Genomic DNA, 12,147 nt, shown 5'->3' on the forward strand with positions numbered 1-12,147 from the left:
TTTATTTATTTATTTCCCTGATTCTGTTTCCCCTTCCTTTGGGAGGGAGGAGTGAGAGAACAGCTGTTTGGTACTGAGCAGGCTGCTGGGTTAAACAACAGCAAAAGACTATCAAAGCCTTTTTGGTATATGGTTATATAATGCCATCTAGCACAAAATGCATCTCTTCAGAATTAGCTAAGGTTTTAATCCTTTGACAGAAAGCAAGTCTCTCATTTATTTGCAAACTAAATTCTGAAAAATATACTGCCCTTCTTTACAAAGACTTTAATGGAAGTTAAAATTCAATGGGAGTTACAATTCACACAAGGGAAAGAAGAAAATCTAAAAGCCAAGGACACAGTCATCACAACCTCCAAGTCACGTGAACAATATTTCTGTAGTTCCTTTCCATGTAATCCAAACAGAAGTTTAGTGATGAAACAAGGACAAACTCTTAAAATGGTGCAGAAAATGCATTCGGTCTCACTGAGCCAGGCTCTTTATATGTGTTAATCAGACTAGTGTCAAACAGCCAAAGAAGCTGCACCCATCTGCAATAAATGAACATCTCACTTTATTCTAGGTTAGAAGCAAGGTCATTAATATCTTTTCAGATTTGTATCTCAAATCAGACAGATATGTTAAAAAGCTTATTATGTGTGAAAACCCCAGTGACATCTTTCTGTACATGCTGTACTATTAATGCACAATTCCAACAGGTTGTGCATTGGGATGAGTGATAATCAAAGACAGATGTCAGTAAGGGACTATTCACCATTTCCAAGCATAAGAAACAGAATATAAAACCAAAATGTTCTTTTTTTTCTCAAAATATACAAGTATTTCTGAATATTTCTGAAAGCAAGAGCAGAAAAGCTGATCCAGAGTGTCATAAGAGAGAGGAGTAAAGAACTTCTGCATCCTCAGTTAGCGCAGTTTCATTCTTTGATGTGTTGAGTTTCAATATGTCAGCCAGCCTAACCTAGACTGCTCACCTCCCTCCAGAGAAAACTGCACTGAAAAATCCTGAACTGAAAAGGGCTGTATTTAATGTTCATTACAATGGTATTTCACAGATCTTCCACAGTAATTAAGCATCTAACTACCCTCAGACATCTATGACTGAAAAGCTTCAGAAAAAACAAACCAGAACAGGACCCCAAAGTAGTAAGATAACAGCAGAAACAAAATTCACACCGAAGATATTCTCATGTTCTTGAATACAAGTAAATTTCTAATCCAGTGCAGAACAGATAATAAAACCCTCTTTCATAGCTGGAAGCTTGGAAAAAATGACCAGTGTCAATAATTCATGTCATTCAGATGACTTCTCTGTACTTGTGTGCTAGATTTTCTTTAAATACATAACTAAATTGTGCAAAAGTCAGGTGCAACTGATTGAAGCTAGCTAGTGAAGTGTTGATAGTACTCAACCTTTTTGCCTGTACAAAAGGCATTGTTCCTTGGCATGTCTTGGCTGCTTTTTTAACAGATAACTGACATATGTCAACACTGGATGTCATGTCATTCAGGCTTCAGATAATACTCCTGGTCTGTGCAGCTGAGTTACTGCACCTCTAACAACGGTTAACAGGCTGGTTTGGCCCAGTTCTGTGAGTAGTGGGGTGGAGAGATTTCACAAAATCCTTGCCTCCAGAAAAGGGAAAACAGGGGACCCCAAAATAATTAAAAATAGCAGCAATGATCTGAGGAGAAACAAACAAATTTACTAAATATGGTATCGGAATGTAAGATAATACACTATAATGCAATATAATTAAAATTGAAGCTAATAAATCAAATATAATTAGAGAGTATCTGAAAGCTGTAGGCCTTACAGTAGTGCTGAGGCAATGCATGTGGTTGGGATGAGCAACAGGGGGAGAGCCGAAGGAGAAAAGGGATGTCAGGTGACTTGGCCAGGGGTTATATCTCCTCTTTGCAAAACCCCCTGCAGTATGTAGTTCTTCTTTCAGACAGGTGCCCAGAGCTGGAGCATTAACACTTAAACTCCCAGTGCACTACATGATGTTATGATGTGGAATAACAATAACCAAAAATCATAAAACCATGACAACCTAAGTGTTATAACATCTAACCAATGCTTTTGGGATTTCTCTTCAGCCTTACACCAAAATAGTATTTTTTTAATGGTAATCTTCACGATTCATACTTCAATTCTCCCATAGCTCCTTCTCCTACTGTTACAATTCACTTTTAATGTTTATTCACTTTTCCATAGCTATTTACTGCCTTTGATCTTTTCTGTATATTCTTGATAAAATTATTTGTTTTAGTGAATTCCCATTCTGTTTTTCAGGGCAATTTTTTATACTCTGGAAATCTGTTTTTCCTTCACCCTAACAATTCATTGTTTAAATAGAAACCATTCTTCCTGTTTTCACTTAATAAGCTAGTCAGTACTTTTCATCTAAAACTAAAATTTTGTTCTTACAATTATGTTTTTTTTCTTTGACACTGTTTTACTCTGACCAACAATCCAGAACCCCAAGTGACATTACAATCACTCAGATTGCTACTGGAAAATAGAATATAGTAGTCACTAAGACAATTCATGCTTATGCAGTTTGCAGTAAGATTTCATTGGGGTCACCAAAATTAGAAAGAGGACAGAGGGAAATATGGCACTTTTATTTCATGATGGTAGAAATAAAATATGTGGTGGGTCTTCTTTCCTTTGAATCTAATTTTCACAGAGAAGAACACATAGTCAAACATGTCCGGGTTTCAAAAATGCTTCTTTCCTCATGTGAGGGAGCAGTCTCATTTTAGCAAGGGAAAATTACCGTGTGATTTCCAGTTCAATCTTTAGCAAGTTGCATAGAAAATTCTCAGTGCACTCTGGTTAGAACACACTTTTAAGAATGCCCTGTGCATGGCTTATATCTTCATTGCCAAAGAGCAGATGGGTAGTTAAACAAAAGCACTAAGCATCTGTGCTTTGGGCAGCACATTCCTTTCTAAATAACAATTTCATTTTATAATAGTAAATATGAAAAATTAACCTGTATACTATTTTTTGTCATTAGTAACAGTATCTTATAACTGCTAATAAAAAGATTACAACAGTTGAAATTCAATTCATTTAATGTAATACAAATTTGAATACTTATGACGATTATAGGATTGAAGCAGAAAAGATGCCATACTATGTCTAACACTACTAGGGCAAGTTTGTTGCATTGCATATCCTGATGTCAAAGAAGTAGGTCTTAACATAATAGCAAAAGTTAGTAATAATTCATGATGCGTGTGAGAAAAAGTGATTTTTAGATTTTTTTGTTTTGTTTTGTTTTGTTTTAATACATGTGCATCATTATCTAGATCATGAGAAAATTATTTAATACGGGATAGAACAGAGGTAACTTTATAGTTCTCTGCTAAATCATGTTAGGAGCAATTTACAATAAAATAAATTCCGGAAGATTGCACCAAAAGATTGGCAACTTGTGTATTGGATACAATAAAAGAACATAAGTTTTCCTGCAAGTTAGAAAATAAATCAGGTAACAGGGGAAATCTCATGCTGAAGTGCAGGCATCTGCACTTTTCTGAATAGATACTAACCACTTAAAAATAAAATTTTAAAAAAAGTTATTATTACTGTAAGAGATATTTCTTTTATACCATTGACTCAAAGCTTGCTGAAGGACACAGATGAACAAGTCCAAGCAAGTCTTGGTCAAGGGCTGAAAAATCCCTTGTCTGAGGAACACAGATGGACAAGTCCAGGGGCAATGATAGAGAAAAGCTGCTTAATGGCCAGGAAGCAGTCTTTTGTGTGGGCTTACCTCGAGGAAGATGGCCATCTCAGGGGGTGCTGTGCATGACTCTTACCCAAGCACTCAGGAATGTCACATAGGCAGGAAAAAAGGAGAATAAAAGAGGGATCAGCAGCCATGAAGTTAGGTTTTCTGACATCAGATTCCTCACCACGTGGTGCCTGCATGCTGAAGATGAACAAGAAGGTTTCTGCAATCAGATCCCTCACTATGGAAGTCCTGCTTGCTGACAGACTCCCTTGGGCCTGCTATCCGAGTCCTGCTGCCTCCCTCTCGGACTTACCCCGTGGCTTCTTCCTGCTACCCACTTGCTGTCCAAGGCCGGCCACGCTGCTGCTGTTCTCCACCCCCTGCACTTTTGCCTCAGACCATCAGAACGTTGTGCAACAGGACCACTGCTGGATCCTGGTGGTGACCATCCCCGCTGTATGCAATTCTTGACTCTTTCTATCTTTTCTATCGCCCGTCTTCCCTTCCCCATCATTCTAAATCATCTGTTCTCCCCTTCCCCATCTCCCTGATTAAGATTTGTAATAAACTTGTTGGACCAACATTTGAACCATTGTTTCTTAATCTTACACCAGGTATACATATACCAAAGAACCTTCTCTCCCTCCTGTAAATTGGAGCGAGACAATTACTTAAGTTAGTTCTCTGCCAGAATCATTCAGAAATCATCTGAATATCACAGGCAGTCAAATCTGATTTAACTATTTATGCCCTTTGCTTCGGACTGAAACAGACTAATATCTTATTAGGGTTGAAATAGAGACAATGCTGTCCTTTAAATTTCCTGGAGAACATAAAATCATGTACAACATCAAAACTCTGTAAATCAATGAATATTAGTTGTGTGATTAAGTGATTAAGTGAGACAGAGAAATGATGCACCATTTAAATGTTAACAGTTGCCTAGGGAACAAAGTATGTTCTCAGACAGAAAAATGCCCAGTAATTAATAATGTTAAGGTGATTTTAACTCTGAGGCAGGACAATCCTAACAGTATTACTTGGGATTTCATTGCCATTGGCTCCTGAGCGTAGAATAAAAAACAAGTTTCTGGTTATGGTAACTGAAATTCTATTTATACTGGAATTAAAAATACAGAAAAGAGCAGGCACTGTTCCTGATGGATTAGATAAATCATTCAAGCACTAAATGCTGCAAATAGCAGCGATTGACTTCAACCTCTTTTATAACCTTATGTGTTAAATGTTAAGTGCTGGCATCAACGAATAAACAAGCTTGAGGTAGAACTGTAATCTGTAACGTCACGATAGCAAAGAACACGTGGACCTTATTTTCAGGGCTGCTGGGGGAGAAAGATGGAGACAGACATGACATAAGCTGAAGTGCTAAAGTGAGACTACTGGAACTGATGATCTGATACAGAACATAATACAGCTGAAAGCAACATCATATAGTTCTGTATAAGAACTACTGCTAACTGGATGGTTATTGGTTAGATCAAGCAACACAAAGTTGCAGACTTATTTGAGAGCCCTTCTTTGTTTTCTGGCACAAAGCTTGCTTCCTGAAGTATTTCTTTTTTAATAAGACTCTCACTGATTTATGGAGGAGGCAAGTGATGGCTGCTACTGTGTGACAATCAACATCACTTTGTGGGCATTTGAAAGCACCTTCCTTCAGAGCTGTTTGCCTCTGGAAGAGAGTGCTCAGGAATACTGGTGGAAGATCTGGCCTGGGACTAAATAGCTCCAGCTTGGTATGGGAAAACTGGGGAATGATACCATTGTGTCCTGTGAAAAACAGGATGCAGGTGGGTGTCTCTGCTCCCTCTTGTCTGCTGGCAAGGCCTGGATGGGAACAAAGAAGTTTTTTCTGAGATCCCAGAGCCAGAAGTTTCCACTCCAAGGAGAGCTGACTCAACTACTTTGGATTTGAGCTGTCACTCCAAAGAGAGCTGACTCAACCACTCTGGACTTATAAATAAGTTTGTACTGCCAATGGAAATGGTCGCCATGGTCACTGTCATCCTCAATGGAACAACAACGCTTGACGACCCACCACTACTGAAGATCAGTGACTGAACTGGAAACCACACTGGATCCATGGTGGTGACTATCTCCCTCTTGCTTCCTGCAAAGACTCCTTGCTTCCATTTCCTATCTTTACTATTGCGTGCCTTCCCTTCCCCATCACCCAACATCATAATAGTGTCTGTCCTCCCCTTCCCCATCTCCTTGATTAAGATTTGTAATAAACTGGTCAGACCAACATCTGAATTGCTGTTTCTTAATCTCATGCCGGGTATACATATATCAAAGAACCTTGCCTCTCTCCTATAAATTGGAGTGAGACAACTTACTAGAAGGAAATTCCATTTTGGCTGTCAAGTGGTCCATCTGAAACAAGAACACAGTATCAAGGTGAAATTCTTAGATGACAACAAATAACTCAGTGTCCCACTGGAATACAGAGAAATAATAATATGTTATACAAAAATAGCTTGACATTCACCTATGATAGAGCTGAATACATCATTCTGACTTATGAGAAGCTTCATAAAATTGTAAAGATTGAGAAATCATAGAATCATGGAGTATCCTGAATTGGAAGGGATCAATAGAGATTATCAAGTCTAACTCCTAGGTCTACACAGAACCACCCAAAAAATCAGACCATATGTCTGAGAGCAATATACAAACACTCCTTGAGCTCTGACAGCTTGAGACAGTGGCCACTTCCCCAGGGAGCCTGTTTCAGTGTTCAACCACTCTGGTGAAGAACTTTTACCTGATATCCAACCTGACCCTCCCCTGCCACAGCTTAAAAATCCATTACTGTGTGCTAAACACCATATGTTCTTTAAACCAGATCTCAGAAGTATTTACATTGTTTAGACTAGAGCTGATGGCTTTTTCATAACTGTCACCTGACTTCACAGGGAATGCTCAGGTGAGTTACCATGAAACTGAACATAAGAAGCAGCACAGTCCAGTGTATAAAATGCTTGGCAGCAATAAATGATGTTGTGTTTGGTGCCATCAAGGCAATGCATGAGTGTATGCAGTTGTATAGATGCAGCATCATCTACAGGAATTTTCTAATGACATTTCAAGTACATTTATGCCGTGCAGTACATATACATTTATTTATGTACTCAATGCAGAGCTGCATAGAGAAAGGACCTCAGGCCCCAGAGCAGTGTGTTTAAGTCAGAACATGCCAGATCTGGTCTATACAGTGGATGTGGTAGGACAGTTAGCCAAGACTGGTAATGTGCCCCTTAGTTTTCAAACTGGAATGAGGCCTGTTATTTTTATGTTGCAAGAGAAAGTTTGTCTTCTCCTCTGGCCTGACTCTGGAAGTTTGAGCCTTCAGTTTAGTAGTGGTCAGAGCTGCCTGACTGAGTTCCAGGAAATCTGGAAGGATCACCCCTTTCTATCCCAAATGATAGTGCACATCACACGATCCACAGAGGGCTGCATCTTGAACTTTTGCTTCAGTGGGAATTCACATATTTCCACACCGTGGACTGCATTTTGACTCTGGCTCCCAGAAATGACAAAACATCTTGTCAGTAGCTATATGATCCAGGAAGCTGTTGCCCTTTAGTCTCCTAATGCTTTAATATGTCCTGATAAGATTGTATACAGGATTCATTTGGTTCCTGTGTGAGCATCTGTGGGACCCATCTGGCACAAGTGTTGTGATATTCCAACATTGCCATCGTCATTTCCATATCATGGAAGCCAATATTCAGCTCCATACACAGTTCCCTCAATGCAATCTGTTGCTTAGATGAGCTGATCAAGATGCTCCTCATTTTGTGGTGTGACTGCTGTGTATAGACATCCAGAACATGGCTTGTCTCTCACATTGCTGTTGCCACTGCTGTAACGCACCACCCACGGCCTCAACTGTGCTCACATCAACTCCATAAATGTTCAGTAAGTGTTGACGAATGTCCATGGATGTCATTTTTCTTCATGGAGGAATTCAGTAGCCCAGCTTGCTTCATCCGCATTTCCATGTCGGATACCACTGTCAGACTGCCTCTCTGCTGCCATCTGTCACACACCAACAAAATGTAACTGAATATGGGTGGGAAGGTTCAACCTCTACTACCACACCACCAATACTTCTGACGTCATGAGAGTGTTTTTATTTCGGAAAGGGATTTGCTGTGCATTTGTCAGTGTTTAATACAAAAGTTTTGTTTACTTGCTAAAAGAGTGATTCAAACAGATCTTGAAAATCACAGAAAATCATAATCTAATTAACACATTAATAGATCACACTAATGAAGAGTGTCCTAAAGCACTTGACTAAAGCATTTAACTTCAAAGAAGTGGAAAATATCATTAGGTAAGGTTCCTACCCTGCAGACTGTTCACATAACTGATCAATATACCTGAGATCTGGATACAATCAGGAAAACTGCTCAGTGAACTTAGAAATCCTGGTAAGACAACAACCTTTGTTCATGAAGTGGAAACCCTGGGACTGGCACTACACAGAGAGCACATTTAATGGCTCTCCACTGGTCAAACAAAACTGAGCAGAGCAGTCTGTGTTTGCTCATGGAATACATTAAGGTAGGCATTCAAGAATATGGGGGGAAAATAAGTGTTGTCAGTAGCATGAGATGTAATACTGTAATTTTTAAAATATACTTCAACTTAAATAAAAAATTATACTGTGGCAGTAACAAGGCCATTGTAGAGAATATATGTATGGAAAGTACAGTTTAGAGAAAATTTATGAGACAGCAATAACTAACTCAGCAGCAGTGCTGTGCCTTTATGAGCATGGTCAAACTGTTCTGCTTTAAATGCAAAGTAAGGATGATCAGTATAGATTAACAAAAATGAGCATGTTCAATATATGTAACTGCTTTTCAGCACTATAAAGCATTTCAGAGGATGCAGCTACAAAAGCACAAACATTTCTAAAACTATCCGAACTTTAGCCATGTTCTAGAAGCTGAGTCTTCTCAACTGTGACAAGGATGCATACAGTAGAAGCACTTAATTTATGCTGGCATTTGGACTGTGCAGGTTTTTTTTTTTTGTTTGTTTGTTTGTTTGTTTTTTTTTTTCCTGTGCAAAGAATATGAATTGCCCTGTTATTTTGATGGGATTAATCAAGCAGCCCACTACAGTTTCAGTTTTCTTCTAGAAAGGACTTTTGCAAACTGCAAATCATCTGTGCTGCAGGATGGAAAAAAGTCTAGAGTGAATAGCAACATCTTCATCTGCATTTGCTAACAGTTTTCCACACCTAAGCATCACCTTGACTTGTCAGGCATTAATTTTGCTCTCTTGCCTCTTATCAAAACAACAGATACACAGTAAAATGACGGTGACAATTTTGGTGGATAGCTAAAAAAAGACACTGGTGAAGAATTACATTGCCAGCTTTTTAGAAACTTCTAAACCCATGTCTGGTTCTAGGTTCTTATATGTAAATATTCATTTGCACTAATTCGGATTCTCCAGGTTGGGTCTGCAGTGTTTGTACTGAGATTAGCTGTCAGTAGTCAACATGGCAAAAATACATCAGGAAGTTTACTTTGATTTAGTTTGCAGTTAACAAGATTTATCTTAAAATTATAGGCTTTCGGAAACATATGTAGGTCTTCCTCCTTGCTTACCCAATAGGGATGAGGTAGTGGCTTAGCTTCTCAATCCCCAGAGAAGACCAGATCATTGCTGAAGGAAACATTTTGAGTTGACTGTGACCATACTCCTGCCAGAGAGTCCATGCATCATGGACCGTCTTTGGTCTTTGCAAATTCATGTACACTTAAAAAAGCCTGACAGTCAGCTAAGAGAAAACTCAATAGCAGAGTTTTCACTGAAGTGTTTGTGTCACTGAATAAACTCTTCTCTTTTCAGTGTTTTGTTTACATAACTCGAAACCCTTGGTCACTCAAAACTCCCACTGTCTTTAATCCAAGACAGTAGTGATCAGAGGATGGGGATGTACAATATTAAAACGTTTTCACAGTTTTGCAATTTTTAATAATCTTTGATGTATATCCAGTTGACTTGAACTTGGCATTTAAAAAAGCAATATCTGATAAATGTAAAGACATTCATTATAGTCATGTGACATGTCATATGCTTTTCTAATATTCTGCCTCACGAAATCCTCAGAGATCTCAGGAGTCACCTGGAATATGCATTTTATACACAGCAAGAAAAAGAGTTAAAAACCAAAACAATTAGTGAAAAGGTAACATTTTTCCATGATTATTCCTGTTAAATATTCAGTAGACAAGCATTCATTGGCAGTTTTTAACTTAGAGCACCACCCGACACTAAAAAGTTTACAAGATTTCCAAGTGCACTCAGGAAGTTTTTATAAGAAGAATACTGAGATAGAAATGTAAAAGATTGGTGAGTAACAATAACAGTGATAAACACATCTTAAGAAATTAGTTGAATTTACAAGAAAAGAAATGCCTTCTAAAAGTGCTGCTTTCATTCCTTTTTAGGAACTAAGATTATACAAACAGACTCATAATCCCAAATCCAATTTCCCAAGACAGTGCAAATTATTATGGTTACCTTCAGGTACTAATAAATTATCTGCTCCCTGTGATTCCATTTTAGACAGAGCATTAAAGGCACCTATTAGAAAAATGTTAGATTCTACTTCATGCACACAGTCTCATGACAAAATCAACAGAGGTCAACCTGGGTCTTTCATTCAACCTAAACAAAATGCAATTTTAAAAAAACAAGCCTTTAGAAGAGTACTGGAATAGCTGCTTATGAGCTTAAGAACAAAAAGGGACACACACACACACAAAGAGTATAATTGCATCCATTTTTCTCTTTGTTTCTTCGAGGCTTGAATGCAATAACAGCTTATCCCACAGAAGTGAGGATAACAATTAGTTGACTTGACAATGATTAGAAAGAAAACTATGAAAGAAACATTATTTTAATACATTGCCCAGTAATTTATTCTTTCCCTGTGAAAATCAAAACAAAAGAAATAAACCAACCAATCAAAACCACTTAAAATCCACAAAAAAAACCCAAAAACAAAAAAACAAATAAACAACAACAAGAAACCAAACCCTAAAACCAACAGTGATCCCTTTCTCTAGGCAACTACACAACTTTTCAGTATTTAATGGGCAAATACGAAGATGAAGGGATAAGAAGAAATTTAAGAATTTTTCAAAGTTAGGAAAATAAAGTTTTGCATAAACATTTGTTTCTTTTCCCACGTGACTAATGGCAGAGATATTTTATAAGGTAAGGACAATTATTTCTTCCTGTAGTCATGTTTTATGTTTGTCTAGAATTCAGTTAAGACTGAAACTGAAAAAGCAAAAGGAAATTTCTCAAGGTTAACAAATTGAAAGCTATAAGGAAAGAAAAAATCTACAGAGCAGATCTCAAATATGAAAAGATTTGTATGAAATAATCTCATGAGTAACCTATAGGAAAAAAAGTTTTCTGAACCAGATAAAAAATCAAGTAAAAAAACAATGAATATATTGCAGCAAAATCATGTACTACAAGAATGATATATTCAATAATATCTATTACTTTCCTTAACATGTATTTAAAATTCAAAATTTCAATTTTGCTATTTGTAGTTTCTCTATATCTATCTTCCTTTTCTAGTCTTAGAAAATTCCCATTTATGTAAAATGAAAATTATCCTATTCAAGCAGAAATAACAAGGACTGGTAATGTTAAATGTGTCAAACAAACTTGCTGCATTTTTCCCACTGCATATTCTGTCCATTATTTCTTGTGCACACTACTGGGATATTTTCTCTTTCTTCTGTTTCAGCTACACTGAGTCACTGCTACTAATTTGACAATTTTTGTTTGTTTGTTTGTTTTTTGAAGAATTACCTTTGCTTTTGCTGACATTCTGTTCTGAGATTTGTGGCAACGTTTTTTTCTAAGTTTCTAAGTAAACGGACAATCAATGTGGCATCCATAGTGAAAACCCTTCTTAAAGCTCAGTTTTGCTACAAAAACACTCCACAGAGGCACACAGCTGGTGTCTCAAGACTGCTCATTCTTAGAGCATTCATGAATGTCTTTGTTACTTTATGTTTTCTGCTTTTATCTTAAATTACACATGGTTTAGTATAAAGAAAAATGCATTTTTTTAATGTCTGAGCATAGCTGCTAAAAACTAGTGATGATGATTCCTACAGCAATTTCAAACAGTAAATAATTTCCTTCATTCCAAACATCATTATACAAGTTGAATTTCTTTATCTCATTCCATGTTGGAAGATTCGAAAGTTGCAATTTAAAAGAAGAACATGTTGAGCATCACAGTTTCATTTGTGCGTGTTTACTTCTGCTTTCCCTGCCCCAGGATAGCTGCAGGTCAAACTTTTGAGAATGTCCA

Source organism: Excalfactoria chinensis, chromosome 2 (genome assembly GCF_039878825.1).
Source record: "Excalfactoria chinensis isolate bCotChi1 chromosome 2, bCotChi1.hap2, whole genome shotgun sequence".
NCBI lineage: Eukaryota > Metazoa > Chordata > Aves > Galliformes > Phasianidae > Excalfactoria > Excalfactoria chinensis.